The sequence below is a fragment of the Lampetra fluviatilis genome, chromosome 49 (genome assembly GCF_964198595.1).
Source record: "Lampetra fluviatilis chromosome 49, kcLamFluv1.1, whole genome shotgun sequence".
In the NCBI taxonomy this organism is placed as follows: Eukaryota; Metazoa; Chordata; class Hyperoartia; order Petromyzontiformes; family Petromyzontidae; genus Lampetra; species Lampetra fluviatilis.
Window position 1 is genome coordinate 3,816,720 of NC_136323.1, and position 27,562 is coordinate 3,844,281.

Here is a 27,562-nt window from a genome sequence, read left to right on the forward strand (position 1 = left end):
TTTTTTGATGGAGTTAAAGAATGATTTGTGATCGCGGGTCACTGAGGCAGACTCCATCTCCTCAGCAACCCACGACCACCACCCATCCTTGCAGTGCCTCACGGCTCTCCAAACCTCCGAGCAAAGGCTGCGGGAAGCCTCATTCTCTGTCATGGGATGCTGTAGACGATGAGAGTGGGCCTGTCGCTTTTTTCCGAGCCAGCCTGAACACTTCCTCAGTCAGCCAGGGTGTCTGGGGAGGTCTGGACCGTGTACCCAAAACAGCCATTGCAATTGCATGAACCACAGTCCTAAACCTCGCCCATTTCCCCTCGGCATCAGGATGAGTGGGGGACGATGACAACCCCAGTTGCAAGCGATGATAAAATTATCGCTTGCAACTTTCATCAGCTTGCTGAGACCAGGCCACTGCGGGTTTGAATGGGGTCCTGGGTGTACACCCACCACCGGAGTGGAAGAATGTCAGGCGCATCTTACAGATGACAAGGCAATGGTCAGTGGGCAGATCAGCTCCACAGTCGGTCCTGGTGTCAAGGACATGGGCCCAGCATCTGCTGTTCCGTCACTATGTAGTCCAGCAACCGGGTACCCGATACCCGTACCCTATCTGATACCCGGCTACCCGTACCCGGCCGGGTACGGGTAGCCGGGTATCAGGTAGGGTACCCTGGTGCGGCCGGGTACGGGTAGACCGTGAGTCACTGGTGAGTAACTGTCACTCATTTCCCAACGTCTTGTCTCTTCTCACAATTCAAGTTCCTAGAATCAACCCACCTGCGCCTGCAACATGGCTTCATCCCAGAGGTCGCAATCAGGTACCCGATACCCGTACCCTACCCGTACCCGGCCGGGTACGGGTAGGGGTACGGGTACGGCCGGGTACGGGTACCCGTTTGCGACCCTGGTGCGGCCGGGTACGGGTACGGGTAAGGAATCAAAACCCGTTTGCGACCTCTGCCACACACACACACGCACGCACGTACATATACACACAAAGACCAAGATCCCCCGTATTGCCTTAGCATACTCTTGGGGCAAGTGCTGTTAGTAGCAGCAGCACCTATAAAGACCGGCACGGTACAGCACTACGCCCGGCCGCTATTGTCTCCCTAATGTCGATATAGACTGCACACCGCACCAAGTAGTAATTTGAGGCTGAGTCGACCTAGGAGCACTCACAAAGACAAAGATTCCCCATGTCGCCTTAGCCGTCCATCCGAAACCTACGGTACGCACAACAGCTAATTGGGTACGCTTTGAAAAGTGCCCCTAGGCATTGCTGCTTTTAGAAGAACAACATCAAGAACAACAACAACAAGAACAACAACAACAACAACATCTCCTCTGCCCCCCCCCCATTGCCCCCCCCACCACCCCCGCAGTGGCTAACCACAACGCTGCCGCGCCACCACAAAGACAAAGGTCTCCCCCGTGTAGCCTTAACAGGCTGCTGGGGCAAGTGCTGTTCGTAGCGAGTAGCGGCAGCACCTCTGAAGGCCGGCACGGTGCACGAATGGGCGGGTCGGTGGCCAGCACCACGCCCCGGCCGTCTTTGTCTTCCCCCCAGTGCTGATGCGTAACTCACACAAATATTTGCCACTGTTCGCGGTCGTGACCAGGAAATGAGAACTCGTGTCGCAGAACTCCCTGGGCAAGTCCGCGAACCGCTGCATTACCGCACACAAAGACAAAGATCCCCCGTACAGCCTCAACAGACTGTTGGGGACAAGTGCTGTTAGCGTGGCAACTATGAAGGCCGGCACGGCACACGAGGGGGTGAGTGGCCAACACCACGCCCCACCGACTTTGTCTCCCCAGTGGCGATGTTTGCTACACACCGCGCCCGGGTGCCGACAACCAACCCACGCAGTCAACCATTGTAACCGAGATTAGCATCTGAAGCGCGTGGCTGGGTGGCATGCGGCCACCCTGGGTAATGAGATGGCGATGTCGAAACGCTCCTTACGCCGGTTGACCCGGTCAGCCAAGGCTGTAATTATAATATATATTGGCGGGCACACATCCCCCCAATATATATGATAATAGTTCGATTCCCGCTTACGGTCGACTCAGCCTCAAACGAGTACCTGGTGCGGTGCGTACACATCGCCACTGGGGAGACAAAGGCGGCCGGGCGTGGTGTTGGCCACCCACCCCTTCGTGTGCCATGCTGGCCTTCATAGGTGTTCGCTAACAGCACTTGCCCCAACAGTCTGTTAAGATTTCGATTTAAAGCTTTCGTGACTGCAGGGATTCATCTTCTTGGTTTTTTCGGTAAAGTCACGTAGAAGGGAAGTAATAAAATAATAAAAATAAAACATGATATGTGGCCGAAACCTCGTGAGAATTATTTGATTATGTTTTATTTTTATTATTGTATTACTTCCCTTCTACGTGACTTTACCGAAAGAACCAAGAAGAGTATGCTAAGACTACACGGGGATCTTTGTCTTTATCTTTGTCTTTGTATGTGGCATTTCGAGTCCCGTACATTGCGTGCTTGGCAGGGCGCCAGTCCACAACAAAAATCAACACCAATTACATTTCCACGAATTCAGGCTCAAACTGAGCAGGTGAGATCCAGAACAGGTGAGAAAGCAGGTGAAAGCCTGGATATGTGAGAGCCTGAACCAGGTGAGAGCCTGGGCCAAGTGAGATATTAGATATGTGAGTGCCTGGATAGGTGAGGGCCTGAACCAGGTGAGAGTCTGGACAGGTGATAGTCTTGACAGGTGAGAGACTGGACAGGTGAGAGACTGGACAGGTGAGAGCCTAGACAGGTGAGAGTCTGAACCAGGTGAGAGACTGGACAGGTGAGAGACTGGACAGGTGAGAGACTGGACAGGTGAGAGACTGGACAGATGAGAGTCTGGACAGGTGAGAGACTGGACAGGTGAGAGACTGGACAGGTGAGAGTCTGGACAGGTGAGAGACTGGACAGGTGAGAGACTGGACAGGTGAGAGTCTGGACAGGTGAGATGCTGGACAGGTGAGAGACTGGACAGGTGAGAGACTGGACAGGTGAGAAACTGAACCAGATGAGAGTCTGGACAGGTGAGGGTCTGGACAGGTGAGAGTCTGAACCAGGTGAGAGACTGGACAGATGAGAGTCTGGACAGGTGAGAGTCTGAACCAGGTGAGAGACTGGACAGATGAGAGTCTGGACAGGTGAGAGTCTGAACCAGGTGAGAGACTGGACAGGTGAGAGACTGGACAGGTGATAGTCTGAACCAGGTGAGAGACTGGACAGATGAGAGTCTGGACAGGTGAGAGTCTGAACCAGATGAGAGTCTGGACAGGTGAGAGACTGGACAGGTGAAAGACTGGACAGGTGAGAGTCTGAACCAGATGAGAGTCTGGACAGGTGAGAGACTGGACAGGTGAAAGACTGGACAGGTGAGAGTCTGACCAGGTGAGAGACTGGACAGGTGAAAGACTGGACAGGTGAGAGTCTGAACCAGGTGAGAGACTGGACAGGTGAAAGACTGGACAGGTGAGAGTCTGAACCAGGTGAGAGTCTGGACAGGTGAGAGTCTGAACCAGATGAGAGACTGGACAGGTGAGAGTCTGAACCAGGTGAGAAACTGAACCAGATGAGAGTCTGGACAGGTGAGAGACTGGACAGGTGAGAGACTGGACAGGTGAAAGACTGGACAGGTGAGAGTCTGACCAGGTGAGAGACTGGACAGGTGAGAGTCTGGACAGGTGAGAGTCTGAACAGGTGAGAGACTGAACCAGGTGAGAGACTGAACCAGGTAAGAGCCTGAACCAGGTGAGAGTCTGAACCAGGTGAGAGACTGAACCAGGTAAGAGCCTGAACCAGGTGAGAGTCTGAACCAGGTGAGAGACTGAACCAGGTGAGTGCCTGGCTGCTGCCGGTGTTGGAGCTCCGGAGAAATCCACCGCTCAGGGCAGGCGGGCGGGCGGCCCTGTTTCTAGGTGCGACGAGAAACGTCGTCTTCATCGCCGTTGTTCTGTCCTCGGCGTAACAGGATTAATAAATCTGCGACAGAATGAACGATGAATTTCTGTTCATGCGGAAGGGAGCTGATCAGCGTCAAGGGGCGGCCGAATGTGGAGTTTTTTTTTCATCCACGAATCGTATCTTTAGATCCAGAAATTATGTGCGGTCCACAAATCGTCAGTTTCCATCCGGAAACCACGTGACGGGAATCACTTAAACCAGGGGTCCTGTTAGGATGAAGCTTCATCATCTGTGTTGACAGATGAAGCTTCATCATCTGTATTGACAGACGAAGCTTCATCATCTGTATTGACAGATGAAGCGTCATCATCTGTATTGACAGATGAAGCTTCATCATGTGTATTGACAGACGAAGCATCATCATCTGTATTGACAGATGAAGCTTCATCATCTGTATTGACAGCCGCTCCCCATCGCTCGCATTGTCATCTGAGCTCCGCCTCCTGTCAGATCAGCGGCGGCATTCTATTGTCACAGGAGCGCGAACCCGACTGTGTCAACTGCGCGTACGAGGGATCTCGGTTGCGCGCTCCTTATGAGAAGTCAGAATGCGACACTTATATTAGTTCGCGCGTGACCCGCCCATTATTTTATTGACCACTTCCGTCCGCGCCTTTTTCCCGCACTGCGCACTGGTCTGAGTCACGGTGTTGGTCAGCCCACAAGCTGCTAATACCCGAGCCACAATTAATAAAAAATTAACCCGTAAAAACAAAGTTTTTCACTATAAATCCTTTATATGCGTGGCATCGGTTTTATTTTATTATTCATTTCTGTTTTTCTTGAGTAAGAGTTTCATGATAATTGGTTTTTTACCCTTCTATCTGGCAACAAAACTGACACTTTTTTTTTTTTTGCCAGATAGAAGGGTAAAAAACCAATTATCATATTTTTACTGGCAAATGAGGTTCCCATAGTAAGAGTTTCATTTTTATCACATTGGTATTTTAAATTAAACATGAAAAAAAAAATTCCTAAAAAGTGGAAAATTTTGGAATTTTTTCCCGAAAATAAATTGTCACGCACAACGAGTCTGTGTGCAAAATGTCAGCTCGATTGGATCACGGGAAGTGGGTTAAAAAACGACCGAAAGATTTGCACGGTCGTAAGCGCGCAAGCAAGCAAGCAAGTGAACTTAATATAAAGGATTTAAAAACACGTCGCTGGAGAGCTTCTTTAAAAAGGGGGAAAGACCCAATGATGACCCCCACCCTCGGTCCGTGAAACACTTGTCTTCCACGAAACCGGTTCCTGGTGCAGTAAAGATTGGGGACCGTTGACTTAAACGATTTAAAAGTTTCGATTTAAAGCTTTCGTGACTGCAGGGATTCATCGACTTGGTTCTTTCGGTAAAGTCACGTAGAAGGGAAATAATAAAATAATAATAATAAAACATAATAAAATACAATTCTCACGACGTTTCGGCCACAACGCAAGCAGCCGTCCTCAGGTGAAGAACAGGTCTGTCGGAAAGACAGCGTCTGAATGGGCACATTCAGACCTGTTCTTCACCTGAGGACGGCTGCTTGCGTTGTGGCCGAAACGTCGTGAGAATAATTTTATTATGTTTTATTTTTATTGTTTTAATATTTCCCTTCTACGTGACTTTACCGAAAGAACCAAGAAGATTTAAAAGTTAGTGTTAAAATATCATGGCTGAGCCATGCTCGAACACATACACACAGGTATTCAAAATATCGAGCAGGGAGTGTGCCCAAAAACACTCCCCCCCCCTCAGCTCCCCATTGGTGATGGGACAGTTGTGGAGTGGAGAGTTTCCCATAGCTGGGCAGTGTGCCCATGACCAGCTCCGGTTTGACAGCAGAGGTCTCACTCCGAATCAGTCAGGCGGCATTATATTTCATCGGCTGTGTAATGCTGCTGTGTGGAAGCTGCCTGGTCCGTCGCTCCATACGAAGCTTCAGGTCTTTTCTGCCACAGTCATGCCCTCCCTTCTCTATGCTTGTGAAACGTGGACCCCTCGAATGGAACATCTGCGCCGGTAAGAAACATTCAGGCTGGCATGCCTACGATCCATACTGGGTTTAACCAGGCTGAATTGTGTGAGGAGCTCACAAATCCATGAAAGGTCTGGACACATTCCCATCGGTGAGCTCCTCCGGCAAGCGAGGCTGCGTTGGCTGGGTCGTGTAGCCCGCATGCCCAGCCACCGCATGCCTTAACAGCTTTCTGTTTGGCCGCATAGAGCGGGCTGAACGGGCACGACATGGGCTGGAGAAGAGATGGAGTGATGTGGTACAAGAAGATGTGGAGCTTAGTGGACTTGCCGATGACGGGTACCAGCGGTGTCAAGATCGGCTTCTGTGAAGTTGGCTCGTGAAGGACGCTGCTGCTGCTGGGCAGTTGGAAACCGTCGCCCTCCAGCAACAGCGGAGGGCGGAGGAGCGACGCTCACAACAACGAGCGGAGCGCCGGGCGGATAAAATGCAGCGAGCTGGCGCAGTAGGGAGCGCCATAGGTAGCGTCCTCTGTCAGTCATCTCGGTCAGTCGCCGCGTGGCACCTGAGTCGGTCCCGTGTCCTCCTGCCAACAGCGAGCCTAGGAAACTTCAAGTGGCGGGCTCGAGGTGCACCCAACCTGGCACCTCCAACACAACGCGTTTGACTACGTACGGTGCCAAAGAGTGTTCGACATGCTGTACATACACACACGTACATACACACACGTACACACACGTACATACATTCACGTACATACACACACGTACAAACACACACGTACATACACACACGTACATACACACACGTACATACACACACACGTACATACACACACGTACATACATTCACGTACATACACACACGTACATACATTAACGTACATACACACACGTACATACACACACGTACATACATTCACGTACATACACACACGTACACACGCGTACATACACACACGTACATACACACACGTACATACACACACGTACATACACTCACGTACATACATTCACGTACATACACACACGTACATACATTCACGTACATACACACACGTACATACACACACGTACACACACACACGTACACACACGTACATACACAAGCGCCGTGGTGATGTCACCGCCACTTGGTGCGTGCTGCCGCGCACTGCACGCAGACGATGATTGCGCTGATAGAGGCGGGGAGGCAGAGGGAGCAGGAGGAGGGAGGGTGGAGGGAGATCTGGGGGGGGGGAGATGGGGGGGGTGAAAGAGAGGGCGGGATGGGGGGGGGGTAAATAAGAGGGTTGAGGAGGAGGGGGGGGGGCTAGAGGGAGGGAGAGATGCGGGGGCGGGGATGGGTAGAGAAGGAGGGATGTTGGGGGGGGGCTAGAGGGAGGGGGGAGGGATGAGGGGGGGGGGGCTAGAGGGAGGGAGAGATGCGGGGGCGGGGATGGGTAGAGAAGGAGGGATGTTGGGGGGGTAGAGGAGGGGGGGGATGAGGGGGTGGGGATGTGAGGAGATGGCTAGCGAGATGGGGGGGGGAGGTTTAGGGGGAGGGCAAGAGGGAGTGTGGGGGGGGCTAGAGGGAGTGTGGGGGGGGCTAGAGGGAGGGATGGGGGTAGGGAGAGATGATGGTGGGTGGAGGGAGAGGCGGGGAGGCTGATGCAGGTAAGAGGAGGCGATGCCAGAGATGGACAAAGAGAAGAAGGGGGGGGGGTGCAAGAAGATGCAGCGGTGGCGCCGGCGGTGTTGAAGGGGGAGGAGGAGGTGTCTGGTTCAGGTGCAAGGGAGGAGGGAGACACAAGCACACACACAGAGACACACACAGAGACACACACACACAGAGGGAGACACAGAGACACACACACAGAGACACACACAGAGGGAGACACACACAGAGAGACACACACAGAGACACACACACAGAGACACACACAGAGACACACACACACAGAGACACACACAGACACACACACACACAGAGACACACACACACAGAGACACACACACAGAGACACACACAGAGACACACAGAGACACACACAAAGACACACACACAGAGACACACACAGACACACACAGAGACACACAGACACACACACAGAGACACACGCACAGCGGCAGGTGCTGAGTGGGGGCAGTGAGCAAGGAGGTTCCCGGGTCGACTGGGACGCGGGCGAACCCCGTCACGTCTTGCCAAGTCCCGAGCGCGAGAGGTGAGTGGTGGTGAGGAGGGTGAGAGGTAAGGGGTGAGGAGGGGTGAGGAGGGGTGAGTGGTGAGGAGTGAGGGGTGAGGGGTGAGGAGGTGTGAGGGGTGAGGACGGAGGGGTGAGGAGGGGTGAGGAGTGAAGGGTGAGGAGTGAGGGGTGAGTGGGGGTGAGGAGGGTGAGAGGTAAGGGGTGAGGAGGGGTGAGGAGGGGTGAGGGGTGAGGACGGAGGGGTGAGGGGTGAGGAGTGAGAGGTGAGGAGTGAGTGGTGAGGAGTGAGTAGTGAGTGAGGAGTGAGGAGGGGTGAGGGGTGAGTGGTGAGGAGTGAGAGGTGAGTGGTGAGGAGTGAGTAGTGAGGAGGGATGAGGAGTGAGGAGTGAGGAGGGGTGAGGTCATTGCCCCTCCGGTAACCTCCATCGCCATCTCCTCTCTGCGTGGAGACTCCGAGGTCCGGATGCGTCTTCAGTTGATTCTGTGTCGTCGTCGTTGTTGGTGCGAGACTGCGTTGTCGGTGGTGCACGCGTAATAGACAACAACAACCACAACAACAACAACAACATCCGACAATGCGTTGAGTGCGTACAACGATGGAGGAGACGGAGCGGTGAATTGAGTCTCGCGGCGCGCTCCAGGCAGGCTGTTATGATGGGTGGGCGGATGCGTTCATCCAGCAGTGGATCGATCATGGGCCATTATAACGACGATGACGATGACAGGGGACTAAGACTGCGCTGGTCATGTCATAGGCGAGCCTCCTGGGGTATGCTGTGAATAGGCACTGCGCCCGAAACGTCGCCCTCGAGCGCCCAAGTGCGTGTTTGTGAAGCTCGCAACGCGCTGGGCGGCACAAGGGACGAGACGGTGACAGAGGCGACGTTTGTGGAAGTAGAAGGAGGAGGAGGGGGAGGAGGGCCATTGACCGAAACGTCGGCTGCTTCATTATTTTGCATCGCGGATTCGGCGTTCTGCCCACCCGATCACCTTCCGCGACCGTCTGTGGCCTGATCACAACAACAACAATACAAAACAACAACAACAACAATAAAAAACAACAACAATAAAAAACAACAATAAAAAACAACAACAATAAAAAACAACAACAATAAAAACAACAACAACAAAAAACAACAATAAAAAACAACAACAACAAACAGCAATGGTAGCGGACAGCAGGAAGAGTCGGCGGTCCCGAGTTCGATCTCCGCTCACGGCCCAATAACGACGATGATCGATCTGTCTTGAACCGCTCCTGGGGTTCAAGACAGAACCCCACCCCACTCCCCCACCTTCACCCCCACACCTAGGTCGCCTCGGCCTTAAATGAGTAAGCAAACATCGGGAGACAAAGGCGGCCCGGTGTGGTGCTGGCCACCCCGCCCATCTGTCGCCGTGTCGGCGCTGGCTACCCGCACTTGCCCCAGCTGTCAGCCAAAGGCTACACGGGCGGTCTTTATCTCTGCGCTTAGGTGTGGGGTCTCTCTCTCTCTCTTCAAATGTCAGAATTTGCGATATTTTGTTGTTGTTTGGCCAAACTTCACCACGCCGGTCAAGTGCCGAGGTCCGCTTCGGGCACAACTCGCAGGCGATGTCCGACGTGACGGGGACAGACCAACTTTAGGTCGTGCGGTTCGCAGCCGCAGTGCGCTAACCATTGCGCCACCGCTCCGGCGGGAGTGCACGCATGTACGTTGAACTTCTTTCGCACCGTACGTAGCCAAACCGTGCTCATCGGAGGTGCGGGGGAAGGACAATAAACTACGGGTTTCTGTGTGAGTCTATGGGTCTCTGTGTGAGTCTATGGGTGTCTGCGTGAGTCTATGGGTCTCTGTGTGAGTCTATGGGTGTCTGCGTGAGTCTATGGGTCTCTGTGTGAGTCTATGGGTGTCTGTGTGAGTCTATGGGTGTCTGTGTGAGTCTATGGGTCTCTGTGTGAGTCTATGGGTCTCTGTGTGAGTGGGTCTCTGTGTGAGTCTATGTGTCTCTGTGTGAGTCTATGGGTGTCTGTGTGAGTCTATGGGTGTCTGTGTGAGTCTATGGGTCTCTGTATGAGTCTATGGGTCTCTGTGTGAGTCTATGAGTCTCTGTGTGAGTCTATGGGTCTCTGTGTGAGTCTATGGGTCTCTGTGTGAGTGGGTCTCTGTGTGAGTCTATGTGTCTCTGTGTGAGTCTATGGGTGTCTGTGTGAGTCTATGGGTGTCTGTGTGAGTCTATGGGTGTCTGTGTGAGTCTATGGGTATCTGTGTGAGTCTATGGGTCTCTGTGTGAGTCTATGTGTCTCTGTGTGAGTCTATGGGTCTCTGTGTGAGTCTATGTGTCTCTGCGTGAGTCTATGGGTGTCTGTGTGAGTCTATGGGTGTCTGTGTGAGTCTATGGGTCTCTGTGTGAGTCGATAGGTCTTTGTGTGAGTCTATGGGTGTCTGTGTGAGTCTATGTGTCTCTGTGTGAGTCTATGGGTGTCTGTGTGAGTCTATGGGTCTCTGTGTGAGTCTATGGGTCTCTGTGTGAGTCTATGTGTCTCTGTGTGAGTCTATGGGTGTCTGTGTGAGTCTATGGGTGTATGTGTGAGTCTATGGGTCTCTGTGTGAGTCTATGTGTCTCTGTGTGAGTCTATGGGTCTCTGTGTGAGTCTATGTGTCTCTGTGTGAGTCTATGGGTGTCTGTGTGAGTCTCTGGGTGTCTGTGTGAGTCTATGGGTCTCTGTGTGAGTCGATAGGTCTTTGTGTGAGTCTATGGGTGTCTGTGTGAGTCTATGTGTCTCTGTGTGAGTCTATGGGTGTCTGTGTGAGTCTATGGGTGTCTGTGTGAGTCTATGGGTCTCTGTGTGAGTCGATAGGTCTTTGTGTGAGTCTATGGGTGTCTGTGTGAGTCTATGGGTCTCTGTGTGAGTCTATGGGTCTCTGTGTGAGTCGATAGGTCTTTGTGTGAGTCTATGGGTGTCTGTGTGAGTCTATGGGTCTTTGTGTGAGTCTATGGGTGTCTGTGTGAGTCGATGTCTGTGTGAGTCGATGGGTCTCTATGTGAGTCTATGGGTGTCTGTGTGAGTCTATGTGTCTCTGTGTGAGTCTATGGGTCTCTGTGTGAGTCTATGTGTCTTTCTGTGTGAGTCTATGGGTGTCTGTGTGAGTCTATGGGTCTCTATGTGAGTCTATGTGTCTCTCTGTGTGAGTCTATGGGTCTCTGTGTGAGTCTATGTGTCTGTCTGTGTGAGTCTATGGGTGTCTGTGGGAGTCGATGGGTCTCTATGTGAGTCTATGGGTCTCTGTGTGAGTCTATGTGTCTCTCTGTGTGAGTCTATGTGTCTCTCTGTGTGAATCTATGGGTCTCTATGTGAGTCTATGGGTCTCTCTGTGAGTCTATGGGTCTCTGTGTGAGTCTATGGGTCTCTTTGTGAGTCTATGTGTCTCTCTGTGTGAGTCTATGGTTCTCTATGTGAGTCTATGGGTCTCTGTGTGAGTCTATGTGTCTCTGTGTGAGTCTATGGGTCTCTGTGTGAGTCTATGGGTCTCTCTGTGAGTCTATGGGTCTCTGTGTGAGTCTATGTGTCTCTGTGTGAGTCGATAGGTCTCTGTGTGAGTCTATGGGTGTCTGTGTGAGTCTATGGGTGTCTGTGTGAGTCGATGGGTCTCTGTGTGAGTCTATGGATCTCTGTGTTAGTCTATGTGTATCTGTGTGAGTCTATGGGTCTCTGTGTGAGTCTATGGGTCTCTGTGTGAGTCGATGGGTCTCTCTGCAGGTCTATGTTGAACTTCTTTCGCACCATACGTAGTTAAACCGTGCTAATCGGATGTGCGTTGGAAGGACAATAAACGAAACACAATAGCGATTGTGAAGACATGAGTCTTACACGCTCATCGCATTGTACATACGTAGTCAACAGTCTTTGTATATGCTTAAATGTACACGTGTAACTTTATTCATACAGCGGACTTGTATTTGCATGTACGCGTCAACATAGTGGTGTACGTAGCGGGAAGTGGTGGCGTAGTGGTTAGCGCTACGCTGCGCTGCGCTACGAACCCAGGTGACCCGAGTTCGATTCCCGCTCACGGCCACCACCGGTGACGATCGTCGGAACCGATCACTGGGCCTCCCCTAGGTCGACTAAGCCTCAAACGAGTACCTGGTGCGGTGGGTAGTAAACATTGTCAACGGGGAGACAAAGGCGGCCGGGCGCGGTGCTGGCCACCCACCCCCTCATGTGCAGCGCCGGCCTTCATAGGTGCCGCGTGCGAACAGCACTTGCCCCTACAGTCTGTTGAAGGCTACACGGGGGATCTTTGTCTTTGACAATTGCCCAGAGCAGTAGCCCCCCCTCCCCCACCGCCAACGCCCGCTCCCCACCCACGAAAGGCCCGAATCGTAACAGCGGCCAGCCACAAACAGCACCGTCGAGATTGTAATGATGCATCACGGTTCTTGTGTGCTGTTGTTGTTTGTTGTTATTGTCGTATAGGAGTTTGGTGGTGGTGTGGGGTAAGAGATGATGATGGTGGTGGTGGGTAAGAGATGGTGGTGGTGGTGGGGGGGTAAGAGATGATGATGGTGGGGGGGAGTTAGAGATGATGATGATGATGGTGGCGGTGGTGTGGGGTAAGAGATGATGATGGTGGTGGTGGGTAAGAGATGGTGGTGGGGGGTAAGAGATGATGATGGTGGGGGGGGGGGTAAGAGATGATGATGGTGGTGGAGTAAGAGATGATGATGGTGGTGGGGGGTAAGAGATGATGATGGTGGGGGGGGGGGGTAAGAGATGATGATGATGATGGTGGTGAGAGAATCGAGGCAGCGGGAGACGCGTTCTGACCTGCAGAACGCCCCTCTCCGTGCCCGCACCAGCGACGATTATCTGAATCGGCGGCTGGGCTTCCCCTAGCTCGACTCGGCCTCAAATGAGTCACCCTGCTTACACAGTGCAAACACAACTGGCATCCCGTACATGGAAGTGCTCGACCCGAGCTGTCGGTGTTCTGATACTGGAGTTGTCTTTGTCGGGTTCGCCTTTTGGCGACGTCCTCTGGTCTAGCACCGGTGGTGGGACGAGGCTACGAAGAAGACTGCACCTGGTAGAGACCAATCAGTTCCAAAGACGACAATTATTATGATGATCAGAGCAACTCCGTTCTTCGTGACGACCTCTCCCCTCTCCGTGACGAAAACACAGCAAGGTGGCGCAGTGGGGGAGCACGGCTGGGTGCATCGGCCAATCATCTCAGTCCGTCAACCCGTTGCACCTGGGTCTGACCCATGACCTCCTATTCTTAGGTTTTTTCGGTAAAGTCACGTAGGTAAAACATTTAAAAAGTTAAATAAAATAAAATTTTATTTTACTTTTTTAATGTTTTACCTACGTGACTTTACCGAAAAAACCTAAGAATATGAATCCTTGCAGTCACGAAAGCTTCAAATCTAGAATTAATGCCATGACCTCCTGCCAGCAGCGAGCCTTCGATATTTTTCGTGGCCTCAAAGCGGTGAACTCACTGCCACTTGGACAGAGGTGGCCGGTCGTGGAAACCGGCCTTCATAGCTTGCTTCCAAAGACCACTTGCCCCAGCAGTCTGTCAAAGGCAACACGTGGGATCTTTTCGTGTGTGTGCGTGCATGTGATGTGCGTGATAAGAGCGTTCGGAGTCGGTTGTATGTCCGCCTTCCAAGCTGTTCCCCGCAGCGGCAGCATCAGCAGTAGAGCGGTTACCGAAGCCACAATGCCACATCCTCCGCCAAATGTGCCTCCTGCGTCAAGATGTTGAACGCGACAATGTGGAAATAATAAAACAGAAACAACCCACAGTTCGACACGAAGCGGCGGTGATGTTACCACGATGGAAAATATGGCGTTCGTGCAAGACCGTCCCTGGTCTGAACCCACATCGAGGCTCCGCGAGCTTGACTAGCAAGGGGGCGATGTTGAATGATCCGTTCCAGAACCTTTCCCGGTACACTAAGGAGGGAGATTTCCCGGCAGTTGTTGCAATCAGTGCGGTCCCCCCTTTTGAAACATGGGGACCACCAGGGCATCCTTCGAAGCCAGCGGAACCCGTCCTACGGATCTGACAGTCGTCATGATTCGACATCGGGCAGTCTGCACACAAACGCCACCATTTCCTCGGCAGTTCGATTGAGAGGTCATCTCCACCGGGCGCTCCACCTGAATTCAATCTCCGAATCGCCCGTTTCCTCAACAGATGGCACATCAATTTAAAGCTTTCGTGACTGCAGGCATTCACCTTCTTGGTTCTTTCGGTAAAGTCACGTAGAATGGAAATAATAAAATAATACAAATTAAACATAATAATGTCAGACTCTGTCTTCTCGACAGACCTGTTCTTCACCCGAGGACGGCTGCTTGCGTTGTGGCCGAAACGTCGTGAGAATTATTTTATTATGTTTTATTTTTATTATTTTATTATTTCCATTCTACGTGACTTTACCGAAAAAAACCAAGAAGAAGATGGCACATCAGTCAAGCACTCGTGAGCAGAGGCTCCTTCCTCCAACACGCGAGGTGCAGCAAGCAGCACCAGCAGGGTCAAACTGCACCCTTGCCCCGGGACGTTTGTTTGAGCGGAAGGGGTGACCCCGACCGCAATTACTTGCAGAAATGCTCGGCAAAACCTGCAAACCTGGTTTTGGGGGGGTGGAGATCGAAGACCGGATCAAAGTTCTTTCCCTTAAGGAGGTGTGCTGCTTGAAGTTGCCTCTTGGCGAAGGGAGTGTTCAGAGTGATATTATTTTCACGGCCTTCCCAAACGGGAGGGCTGGCGTGGTAAAGGCCTCAACGTTCTCGGACGTGGGGTTTGTCTGTTGACGGTGCGAGTGGGCCTGTCGATTCACTTGAAACACCTGGGCAGAAACAAACTCCGGCCGTTAGCGATGGGGGGGGGGGGGGCAGGCTGGATCGCTGTAACACAGTGGCTGCGCCAGATGACGTCCTTAAACTCGCCCGCTTCCCCTGGGCATCACGAAACGTGAGCGGGGATGAGGGGGGAAGGGGCAGGGGGGCGATGCCAACCTCAGTTGCGAGCGATGATGAGAGTCTCGCTTGCAAGAGCTTCATCGGCGAGCCGAGACCAGGCCACTGTGGGATTGGGCGGGGTCATGACAAGGTCTGCTCCATGATCGCGGGTTTCTGCACCACCTGTTCCAGGAATGAATGATTTATTTGCTTGAAGGACAACGTTCTTCGTTAATACATTTGATTGAACAATTATTAGTAATAGGTTTTTACCCTTTTATCTGGCACAAAAACTGACACCTTTATACAAGGGATCATGTTTGCAATAACCACAGCACAAGCAGTCAAAATGCTTGTGTTGTGGTTATTGCAAACATGATCCCTTGCGTAAAGGTGTCAGTTTTTGTGCCAGATAAAAGGGTAAAAACCTAGTACTATATCTTGCTACTGGCAAAGGAGGTCTCATAATGAACAATTATTGTTATTATCTTTTGAGAGTGGGCGTGGGTGGGAGGGGTACGAGGTAGTGGATGTCTTCACGACGATATATTGTACGTGGCCTACAAACCAAATCGCTTAATTGTGAGTGGTACGAACGTAATTCGAACGTGGTGGCTGGGCACTTTGAGGCCATCACGTGAGGTGTCAAAGCCTCGCTGGCCGGAGATCATGGGACAGACCTAGCGAGGTGCCATGGGTTGACTGCCTGAGATGACTGGCCGATGCACCAAGCTATGCCCCCCCCCCCTACCGTGCCAACTTGCTGCATTTTAGCCACCCACTGCTCCGCTCGCTGTTGTGAGCGTTGCTCATCTGCCCTCTGTTGTTATTGGTGGAGGGCAGTCGCCCACACAGATAGACACACACACAGGTAGACACACACACAGGTAGACACAACAACAACAACCGCCATTCGCCACTAAGTGGCGGTGACGTCACCACGACGCTTGTGCCAGGCCATGTGCACCTTGAGGCCACGTGAAGTGTCGAACGCCCGCTGGCAGGAGGTCACGGGGCAGACCCAGGTGCCACAAGTCGACTGACTGAGATGACCGAGATGACTGGCTGATGCTCCACATGTGCCTCCTACTGTACCAACTTGCTGTGCTTTAGCCACCCGGCGCTCTGCTCGTTGTTGTGAGCGTTGCTCCTCCGCCCTCCGTTGTTGTTGGAGGGCGACTGCCTCGAACTGCCCAGTAGCAGCGTCCTTTGCGAGCCTCCTCCACAGAGGCCGATCTTGACACCGCTGGTACCGGTCATTGGTGCCAGTAGATCGACCCCCAACTATTCAAGACTCACCCGTTCCACGTTGATCTGTTCAACGCGAACCTATTCCAGACTCACCTGGTGAGTCTGGGGGCTCAAACTGCGATTTGAATAACGCATGTACAGTGGTGGACGCTCAGGTGTGTGTGTGTGTGGAGTGTGTCTGATGTGCCGCGGGCAATACAGCATGCAAGCGATTCACATATTCGTCAACGCCATTACCATAGCAAACTCAGACAAAGTTCCCCCGTGTAGCCTTTCACTGGCCGTTGGGGGCAAGTGCCTTTTAGCCGGGTGGTGGTGGTGGGTGAGGACGCTGCTGCTGCTGCTGCTGGACAGTTGGAGGAAGTCGCCCTCCAGCAACAACGGAAGGCAGGGGAGCGACGCTCACAACAACGAGCGGAGCGCCGGGCGGATAAAATGCAGCGAGTTGGCACAGTAGGGGGGTACAGCTGGTGGTGCATCTACCAGTCATCTGAGTCAGCCAACCCATGGCACCTGCTGGGTCTGTCCCGAGACCTCCTCCTGTCGGCGAGCCTTCGACACTTCACGTGGCCTCAAAGTGCACCTGGCCTGGCACGGGCGCCGTGGTGACGTCACCGGCACTTAGTGGCGAATGGCGGGTGTTGGTATTGGTGGGTGAGCGGTGGTGCAGCGGTTAGCGCTACGCTGCGCTTCAAACCCGGCGACCCGAGGTTCGATTCCTGCTCACGGCCAACACCGGTGACGATTATCTGAACCGATCTTGGGCCTCCTCCCCTAGGTCGACTCGGCCTCAAATGAGTACCTGGTGCGATGTGTAAAACATCGCCGCTCGGGAGACAAAGGCGGCCGGGCGTGGTGCTGGCCACCCACTCCCTCGTGTGGCGTTCCGGCCTTCGTACGTGCTGCTCGCTAACAGCACTTGCCCCAACAGTCTGTTAAGGCTATACGGGGGATCTTTGTCTTTGCTACCCGCTAACAGCACTTGCCCCAACAGTCTGTTAAGGCTATACGGGGGATATTTGTCTTTGCTACTCGCTAACAGCACTTGCCCCAACAGTCTGTTAAGGCTATACGGGGGATCTTTGTCTTTGCTACTCGCTAACAGCACTTGCCCCAACAGTCTGTTAAGTCTATACGGGGGATCTTTGTCTTTGCTACTCGCTAACAGCACTTGCCCCAACAGTCTGTTAAGGCTATACGGGGGATCTTTGTCTTTGCTACTCGCTAACAGCACTTTCCCCAACACTCTGTCAAGGCTATACGGGGAAGGGCTTTGTCTTTGGTGTTGGCTATGCACGTGGGTTGCCTGTGGAGGCAGCAGCAGCAGCAGCAGTGGCAGTTAGTGGATCACACACAGATGGGTAGGCATCGAGGAGGGTGCCAGGAGGGGACAGTACGATTTAAACTGTGGCAGTAAAATCACCCACCACCCCACCCCCGCTTTGAGGAGACCGTCACAATGGAGCCTTACCTGTGCACATCCACTCGCAGACGAACACACACACCTGGTCACGCCACGACTGTCAAGGGAGATTAGAGAGAGAGAGAGGGGGAGGGGAGGGGGACAATGCCACCGTGTCGCTTGCCCGCATCACCGCAAAATGGTTACTCGATTAGAATGTTTCTGCAGGCTGTAGGAGCAATCCGATGAGGCATGAGGTTTTTTTTTAGACGAAAACTAGAAACGAATTGTTTTTTTTTACTTGACCATGTGTAGTGACAAGGCGACACCTGCAGGCGTCAGGGTCGGGATCGAACCCACGACCTCCTGTATACCAGGCGAGGTAGTTAACATATCCTAGCCACCGTGATGATGATGACAGAGAGAGAGAGAAACTCAAACTCCCAATATACAGCAGGCATCAGGGTTGGGATCGAGCCCACGACCTCCTGTATACCAGGCGATGTAGTCAACATCTCCTAGCCACCGTGGCGCCCCGGTAAGCCACAGGTCGTTGGGCCGTCGTGGTGCGCCCCGAATTTTGACGATCGCGGCCACCAAATCTGCCGGCACCGATGGCCTAAAAGCCGCCACGCGTCCAGGGACGAGCATCACTGTTCATTCGTAGTGGTCGTAAGAGGCGAGAGCGGAGAACGCGTTTGATGGTGTTGGTGATGGTGGTCATGATGGTGGAGGTGGTGATAATGGTGTTGATGATAGTGATGATGGTGTTGATAGTGATGATGGTGATGATGGTAGTGGTGATGATGATAGTCATGATGGTGATGATAATAATAATTTAAATTAAAGCGCCCTTAAACAATCACGCATGGCAAGGAGGAAAAGAGTTCAACATCGACCACGGAGAGGGGTGAGCGAGACGTTTGAAACGAAGGCGAGAGAGGAAGCCATTTTAAGCGGAGACGTTTTTCGTCGAGATTCAAAGATCCGTGTCTCGGGCAGTGTGCAGTGCACAGTCTGAAGATCGTAATGATCTTGGTGGAACATACGTGGCCGACGGAGGGCATGCACGTAGGGATGAGCAAGTCCATGATGGTGATGATGGGTGGAAGGGATTCCACAGTGGAGGAAAGAGGCAGTGAGGGTGGCCTGCAGTGTGGTGAGCGGGTAGGTAGGTGAGTAGGAGAATGAGTGAATTGGGTGGGTGAGTTTTCGGGTGGGTGAGTGAGTGGATGTGTGAGTGGGTGAATGAGTGGGTGAGTTACTATGTGGGTGAGTGAGTGAGTGAATTGGGTGGGTGAGTTTTCGGGTGGGTGAGTGAGTGGATGTGTGAGTGGGTGAATGAGTGGGTGTAGTTCCTGGGTGGGTGAGTAAGTGGCTGTGTGTGTGAGTGGGTGAGTTACTGGGTGGGTGAGTGAGTGGATGTGTGAGTGGGTGAATGAGTGGGTGATTTACTGGGTGTGTGAGTGAGTGGCTGTGTGAGTGAGTGAGTGAATGAGTGGGTGAGTGATTGGTTGGGTGAGTGAGTGGATGTGTGAGTGGGTGAATGAGTGGGTGAGTTACTAGGTGGGTGAGTGAGTGGATGTGTGAGTGGGTGAATGAGTGGGTGAGTTACTGGATGGGTGAGTGAGTGGATGTGTGGGTGGGTGAATGAGTGAGTGAGTTACTGGGTGGGTGAGTAAGTTGCTGTGTGAGTGGGTGAATGAGTGGGTGAGTGACTGGGTGGGTGAGTGAGTAGATGTGTGGGTGGGTGAATGAGTGAGTGAGTTACTGGGTGGGTGAATGAGTGGCTGTGTGAGTGAGTGAATGAGTGGGTGAGTGACTGGGTGGGTGAGTGAGTGGATGTGTGGGTGGGTGAATGAGTGAGTGAGTTACTGGGTGGGTGAGTAAGTTGCTGTGTGAGTGGGTGAATGAGTGGGTGAGTTACTGGGTGGGTGAGTGAGTGGCTGTGTAAATGAGTGAATGAGTGGGTGAGTTACTGGGTGGGTGAGTGAGTGGCTGTGTGAGTGAGTGAATGAGTGGGTGAGTAATTGTGTGGGTGACTGAGTCGATGGATGGGTGAGTGGGTGGGTGGGTGAGTGAGAGAATGAGAAGGTGGGTGGGTAAATGAGGCGCTGCTCGCTAACAGCATTTGCCCCCACAGTCTGTTGAGGATATGAGAGGGGGCTCGTTGCCTTTGTTGAATGGGTTAAGGTGCATGAGCGTCCCTCCAGAGCAAACAGTGGGGTGCGCATTTCAAATGCGGAGTAGCGTGACGCCTGTCAGACGGCCAACAGTCAAATTAAGAATACAGACAGAGGTGCGAGGAAGGGGAGGGGAGGGTGTGGGGGGGGGTGAGATGGGGTGGGAGCAATTACTGAATCTACGTACAAACCGCACGGCGGCAATAGGCCACCGCGTGGTTACGTTTGCAAGGTAGAGGCTGCAATGTCGAACACGACACGGCGTGACTGCTCACCCCACCCCTCCCCCCTTGTGGTACGGGAACATTTCCCAAATCGGATTCAGGGTTCCGATTCGGGGGCACCTCAGCAGCATCGCTGATTCGAGCGAGGCGCCGACTCTGCCGATGAGACGCTGCAATTTCGAAGCCGGCGTGCGTCCCGAGTGTGCTCGTTTTGAACCAAATGTTTGCGCAACCTCTGTGCGTGCGGGCGAGACGCCGGGTGTTGGAACCAGTTCAAGACGGTCGCTGGAATTGACCCGATGCTTGCTGATTTGAAGCACTACCCAGATGGCTGTGCGGCTGATGGAATGTGTAACCAAATAAAAACGTGGGTTTTTTTTTGTACATGTGTTTCCATGGACACAAACATGGGAAGTTGGTGATGGTTATTTATTTTTCGTATAAATTGTTTGTTTGTTTGTTTGGATATTAAATGCAAGCGGCGGCTTCGCCCGAGGTTCTATCCGCCACGCGACCAATGCCAGCTGTTCGGATGTCCGAACGCTCAAACCGAATCCAATCGCGAGGAGTCGCTAAACCACGACGCCGACACTACACGTGCCACCCTCACCACCCCCTCACCACCCCTCACCACCCGTGCCACCCCTCACCACCCCTCACCACCCGTGCCACCCCTCACCACCCCTCACCACCCGTGCCACCCCTCACCATCCGTGCCACCCCTCACCACCCCTCACCACCCCGTGCCACCCCTCACCACCCCTCACCACCCCGTGCCACCCCTCACCACCCCTCACCACCCCTCACCACCCGTGCCACCCCTCACCATCCCTCACCACCCGTGCCACCCCTCACCACCCCTCACCACCCCTCACCACCCGTGCCACCCCTCACCACCCGTGCCACCCCTCACCACCCCTCACCACCCGTGCCACCCCTCACCACCCCTCACCACCCGTGCCACCCCTCACCACCCCTCACCATCCCGTGCCACCCCTGACCACCCGTGCCACCCCTGACCACCCGTGCCACCCGTGCCACCCCTCACCACCCCTCGCCACTCCTCGCTACCCCTCACCACCCCGTGCCCCCCTCGCTACCCCGTGCCACCCTCACCACCCCTCACCACCCCTCACCACTCCTCGGTACCCGTGCCACCCCTCGCGACCTCTCACCACTCCTCACCACCCCGTGCCACCTCTCCCCCCCTCCTCGACCACGAACACAACTCCGCCGCCAGCAGCGACCTTGAGATATGCAAAAGCGGCGGCTTTCTAATGACGCGAGGCGCACGCGAGGACGCCGCTTTGTAGGAACAGGTTTTGTTTTCTACTTCCACCCAACGCCACCCCACGCGTGGCGCGATTGCTACCTCTCTCTCTCTCTTTTTTTTACGATCAGTGGAAACAAGAAGATGCTCGGTGTATTCGGCACTTTGCTTCGTTAATCATTTCGTAAAAAAGTTTTTTTTTTTAAGCTGGGCTTTATGTAACCCCCCCCTCTAGCTCACTCTCTCGCTCTCTCTCGCGCGCTCTCTCCCTCTCTCCCTCCCTCTCTCTCTCGCGCTCTCTGCTTCACCGCAAAGGGGGAAGTTGCCCGCATGCCCATGGGCCCCTTGCCCCCCCCAACAACAAAATTAATGCATGCGGGCGACGAGGAAGAAGCCGGCACGCCCGGCCTCAACATCTCCCGAGACGCCACGGTGGCTAGGGAGATGTTGACTACCTCGCCTGGTGTGCAGGATGTCGTGGGTTTGATCCCGACCCTGACGCCTGCTGCATATTTGGAGTTTGCGTGTCTCTTTCTCTCTCTCATCATCATCACGGTGGCTAGGAGATGTTAACTACCTCGCTTGGTGTGCAGGAGGTCGTGGGTTCGATCCCGACCCTGACGCCTGCTCTATATTTGGAGTTTGCGTGTCTCACTTTCTCTCTTATCATCATCACAGTGGCTAGGAGATGTTGACTACCTCGCCTGGTGAACAGGTGGTCGTGGGTTTGATCCCGATCCTGACGCCTGCTGCTGTATATTTGGAGTTTGCGTGTTTCTCTCTCTCATCATCATCACGGTGGCTAGGAGATGTTGACTACCTCGCCTGGTATGCAGGAGGTTGTGGGTTCGATCCCGACCCTGACACCTGCTGTATATTTGGAGTTTGCGTGTCTCTCTCTCTTATCATCACGGTGGCTAGGAGATGTTGACTACCTCACCTGGTGTACAGGAGGTCGTGGGTTTGATCCCGACCTTGACGCCTGCTGCTGTATATTTGTAGTTTCCGTGTCTCTCTCTCTTCCCGCGGTCTCGTGGATTTTCTTCCCAGGTCCTCCAGTTTCCCCCCCCCCCCCCCCCCCAATGCACACCACGAATAAACATCGCCACGCGTTGTCGAATATTTGGCTGCTGCTGTAAATTTCTACGCGACGACGATCAGCGCCACGTTCATTGATCTGTCGTTCCGTGACGGCCAGGTAGCCACGTGGCGCTCGGGGGGGGGGGGGGATGGGGGCCTTAACATGCTAGCCAACCGTGCGAACGAGAGGTGTGTGGACACTGTCACAGATGCTGCTACAACGGTTGGTTTTACGAGTAGGAACCTCCTGGTTACACCAGCCGATAGGGGATTATTGTGTCCGTCCGTCCGTCGCGCATCCAAAAATAGGAGGGGTGGGGCTGGGTGGGGAAGGAATGGGTGGGGAGGGGAGGGTGGGGAGGGGCTGGGTGGGGAGGGTGGGGCTGGGTTGGGGGTGGGAGGGGTGGGAGGGGTGGGGCTGGGTGGGGAGGGGAGGGTGGAGAGGGGAGGGTGGGGAGGGGCTGAGTGGGGAGGGTGGGGCTGGGTGGGGGGTGGGAGGGGTGGGGCTGGGTGGGGAGGGGCTGGTCACCCCGTGGTGCCCTTACAAAACTCAACGTTTAACCCACTCACGCCGGCTTGTGCCCGCCCTCACAGTCGGGCATATTTGCGGAATACACCACGCCGCCGTTGACCCTGCAGGCCATTGACCGAGCAACCCAACGTTCCTACCAGCTCCCTCCGCAGGAGGAATGTGTTTTATTGACCGATTATCACGCTGCACTTGAAAATGCGGGCGACGACGATTCTCCAAATTGTCCGTCTTCCCAGCGGGGCGGTTGAAACGATGCTGGCAAGTTTCTCAAATCCTCCACCCACGTCCACTGCCTCCGTCCACCCGGCAGTCTGCAATAAGATCAACTCCGGCCGCGTGCGTTCGCTAGCGCAGTGGACCTCTTTCGCACCGCACGTAGCCAACCGTGATAATCGGAGGTGGTGCGGGGGGGGGAAGGCGAACAATCGAAGCACGCAGAGCATACTCGTTGGATCTTTCGGTAAAGTCACATAAGTATGAAATTAAATAAAAAAAGTTTCTTTTATGTTTAAATCCTTTATATTAATTTCACTTGCTTGCGCGCTTACGACCGTGCAAATCTTTCGGTCGTTTTTTAACCCACTCCCCGTGATCCAATCGAGCTGAAATTTTGCACACAGACTCGTTGTGCGTGACAATTTATTTTCGTGAAAATGTTTTTCCAAAATTTTCAACATTTTAGGAATTTTTTTTAAATATTTAATTACCAATTGCTTAATGGTGGCAGGCAATCATCTGACCCATAGGTGGCAGCCATCTCAAGCCAGAGGACGAGAGGACTCTAGCCGCCACGCATATAAAGGATTTATAGTGAAAAACTTTGTTTTTACGGGTTAATTTTTTAAATAAATTTTATTGAAAAAGTTTATTTTATTTTATACCTACGTGACTTTACCGAAAGAACCAAAGACTATGGGACATTGCAGTCACGCGGAGCAGTTTCAAAGAAATGCGCCTTCAATTGTATTAGATTGAAAGCTGCATCGCTCCAGTGGCTTCGGCAAATGGGTCTCTATTCCTGGTCACGTGAGTTCCCAATTTGGTTAAACAACAATACAGGCTCGAAACTTGACTCCAATAAACATTTCGCGCAATAATTTACCCATTCGTTAAATCACCCATCCACCCACCATCACTCTCCACACCCTCCCTTTCCCCACGAGTTTACGCCAACCCATCAGTGCCGGATTATATCCTAGTAGCACAAGTAGCTATATAATGCTACGGGACCCGCACTTTCAAGGGCCCCGCGCTAAATGCTTTCAAGCTATCAATTCTGGTTCGGTGACTCTGCACTTGCTCTATTACTATAGTACTATACCGCCTTCAACTTTTATGAACGACTGGGCTTGTAAGGTTAGCGATTTGTCGTATTATCTGGCTGCATAGCAAATGAACAAAAACACAATTACTTTCCTACGCAAGTAAAAAATGCGTGTGTTTAATCTGTTTTTTTTTTATTCAGGCCCAACCACCTCACTCACTCACGCACCGATCCCACTATCGCTTCAGAGACTCGTATTGGTGTCTTCGATTATTCACTTTTGAATTTCGACAAGTAGCATTTCAGTGAAACGCCCGAGGCGCGCGTCTACCGTGCGAGCGTTCGTGTCGCACGACCAAGCCTCGTCACCGGGGGGCACGAGCGGCAGGAATTTGAGCGCAGCCCAAAGGAGCGGCTCGTCTTGTGCGAACGCCCCTTCGGAGGCGCACGCGTGTGCGGTGATGGTGGTGGTTGCTTTGTGAACTTCTCCAAGACTAGGAGATGTTAACTACCTCAGGTGAAAACCAGGTCTGTCTGAGGACGGCTGCTTGCGTTGTGGCCGAAACGTCGTGAGAATTGTTTTATTATGTTTTATTTTTTATTATTTTATTACTTCCCTTCTACGTGACTTTACCGAAAGAACCAAGAAGAGGGTCTGATCCAAGGCTTAGGACGGCTTCCGCGTCGGTGCTGCTATCGTACTCGGGGAGGCCGTCGGGCACGGGGTAGTCGTAGAATGCGGCGGGCAGGTTGGTCGTGATGAACACGAGGAGCTTCTCCTCCACAATCGTGGGCGCCGCCAGTGAGTTCCTTCGCTTGGAATGGATGAAGCCCATCGTTGAGAAGTTGACGAAGTGCGCTTCTGCAATTAGAACCAATTAAACCGGATTTCTCCCAATCTCAGATGATCGGGTTTAATATAAAAAGACAATTAAACCCGATTGTAAAAAAACAGACTGTGCCACCCTTGCTGATATCACTGGTTCTGATACTCGGAGGTTATCAGCCACCACGACCACAATGATTGTGCAACAAGGGGGGTCCCGGGTGCAGTGAGTTTGAAACCTCTGCTGGTGGATTATGTCAGAGACTCGTAGACTTAATATAGATACTGGTGGACTTACCATAGAGACTCGTAGACAACATACAGAGTCGTAGACTCAACATAGAGACTGAGTTGTGATTAAACCGGGGTCTCAAGTGCAGTGAGTTTATGGTCTAGACCCGGCCACCAGTGACCCATATAGAGACCCATAGACTCACATAGAGACCCATATACTCACATAGAGACCTATAGACTTAATTAAAGGCCCATAGACTCACATCGAGACCCATAGACTCACATAGAGACCCATAGACTCACATAGAGCCATAGACTCACATAGAGACCCATAGACTCACAAAGAGACCCATAGACTCACACAGAGACCCATAGACTCACATAAAGACCCATAGACTCACATAAAGACCCATAGACTCACATAGAGACCCATAGACTCACATAGAGACTCATAGACTCACATAGAGACCCATAGACTCACATAGAGACCCATAGACTCACATAGAGACTCATAGACTCACATAGAGACCCATAGACTCACACAGAGACCCATAGACTCACATAGAGACCCATAGACTCACACAGAGACCCATAGACTCACATAGAGACCCATAGACTCACACAGAGACCCATAGACTTACATCGAGATCCATAGACTCACACAGAGACCCATAGACTCACACAGAGACCCATAGACTCACATATAGACCCAATAGACTTACATATAGACCCATAGACTCACATATAGACCCATAGACTCATGTATAGACCCATAGACTCACATGTAGACCCATAGACTCACATAGAGACCCATAGACTCACACAGAGACCCACAGATGTATATGGAGACCCATATACTCACATTTAGACCCAATATACTCACATATAGACCCATAGACTCACATATAGACCCATAGACTCACATGTAGACCCATAGACTCACATAGAGACCCATAGAATCACATAGAGACCCATAGACTCACATATAGACCCATAGACTCACATGTAGACCCATAGACTCACGTAGAGACCCATAGACTCACACAGAGACCCATTGACTCACATATAGACCCAATAGACTTACATATAGACCCATAGACTCACATATAGACCCATAGACTCACATATAGACCCATAGACTCACATGTAGACCCATAGACTCACATAGAGACCCATAGACTCACATAGAGACCCATAGACTCACACAGAGACCCACAGATGTATATGGAGACCCATAGACTCACATATAGACCCAATAGACTCACATATAGACCCATAGACTCACATATAGACCCATAGACTCACATGTAGACCCATAGACTCACATAGAGACCCATAGACTCACATAGAGACCCATAGACTCACACAGAGACCCACAGATGTATATAGAGACCCATAGACTCACATAGAAACCTATAAACTTAATTAAGGGCCCATAGACTCACATCGAGATCCATAGACTCACATAGAGATCCAATAGACTCACATAAAGACCCAAAGATTCACATAGAGACCCATAGACTCACACAGAGTGAGATGTGATTAAACCGGGGTCTCAGGTGCAGTGGGTTTATGATCTTGACCCGGTCACCTTTTACTGCACGTAAGTAAGTAAGTCAAAACAAACAGACAAACAAACCCCCAAAACAACTCCGGGTTCAGTTGTTGGGCAAATTCCCGTCGCTGGGAATGTGAACGCAGCGTCTCTCGCACGGCACGCTGACCCTGGACCATCGGGGCGTCACGTGGACAAGAAGCGATCCGAGAAGTGGTTCTGCAGCGTCCGCATCCGTGGATCCCTCGTCTAGTGAGTAAAGCTAAACTTAGTTCTGTTATTTTACCGGGTGAAGGCACACTGAGCTGTAATGTAGCGCTTTTCTTTTATTCTCGGAAGCGTGCTGGTCATCGCGAATGATAGCCCAGCAAACTCCAAATATACAGCAGCAGCAGGCGTCAGGGTCGGGTTCGAACCCACGACCTCCTGTATACCAGGCGAGGTAGTTAACATCTCCTAGCCATCGTGATGATGATGAGAGAGAGAGAGACACGCAAACTCCAAATATACAGCAGCAGCAGGCGTCAGGGTCGGGTTCGAACCCACGACCTCCTGTATACCAGGCGAGGTAGTTAACATCTCCTAGCCACCGTGATGATGATGAGAGAGAGAGACACGCAAACTCCAAATATACAGTAGGCGTCAGGGT

At 52.5% G+C, this 27,562-nt stretch overlaps 1 protein-coding gene across 1 annotated transcript in view; it reads left to right on the plus strand.

The window, feature by feature from the left end:
• Positions 1-7,984: 7,984 nt before the first annotated feature.
• LOC144948381 (N-acetyllactosaminide alpha-1,3-galactosyltransferase-like) overlaps positions 7,985-27,562 on the plus strand; it is a 41,347-nt gene continuing 21,769 nt past the window's right edge. Inside the window, exon 1 of the mRNA XM_078877804.1 lies at positions 7,985-8,146. The gene's annotated coding sequence lies outside the window, so the exon portion shown is untranslated. The remainder of the gene's footprint in view (positions 8,147-27,562) is intronic.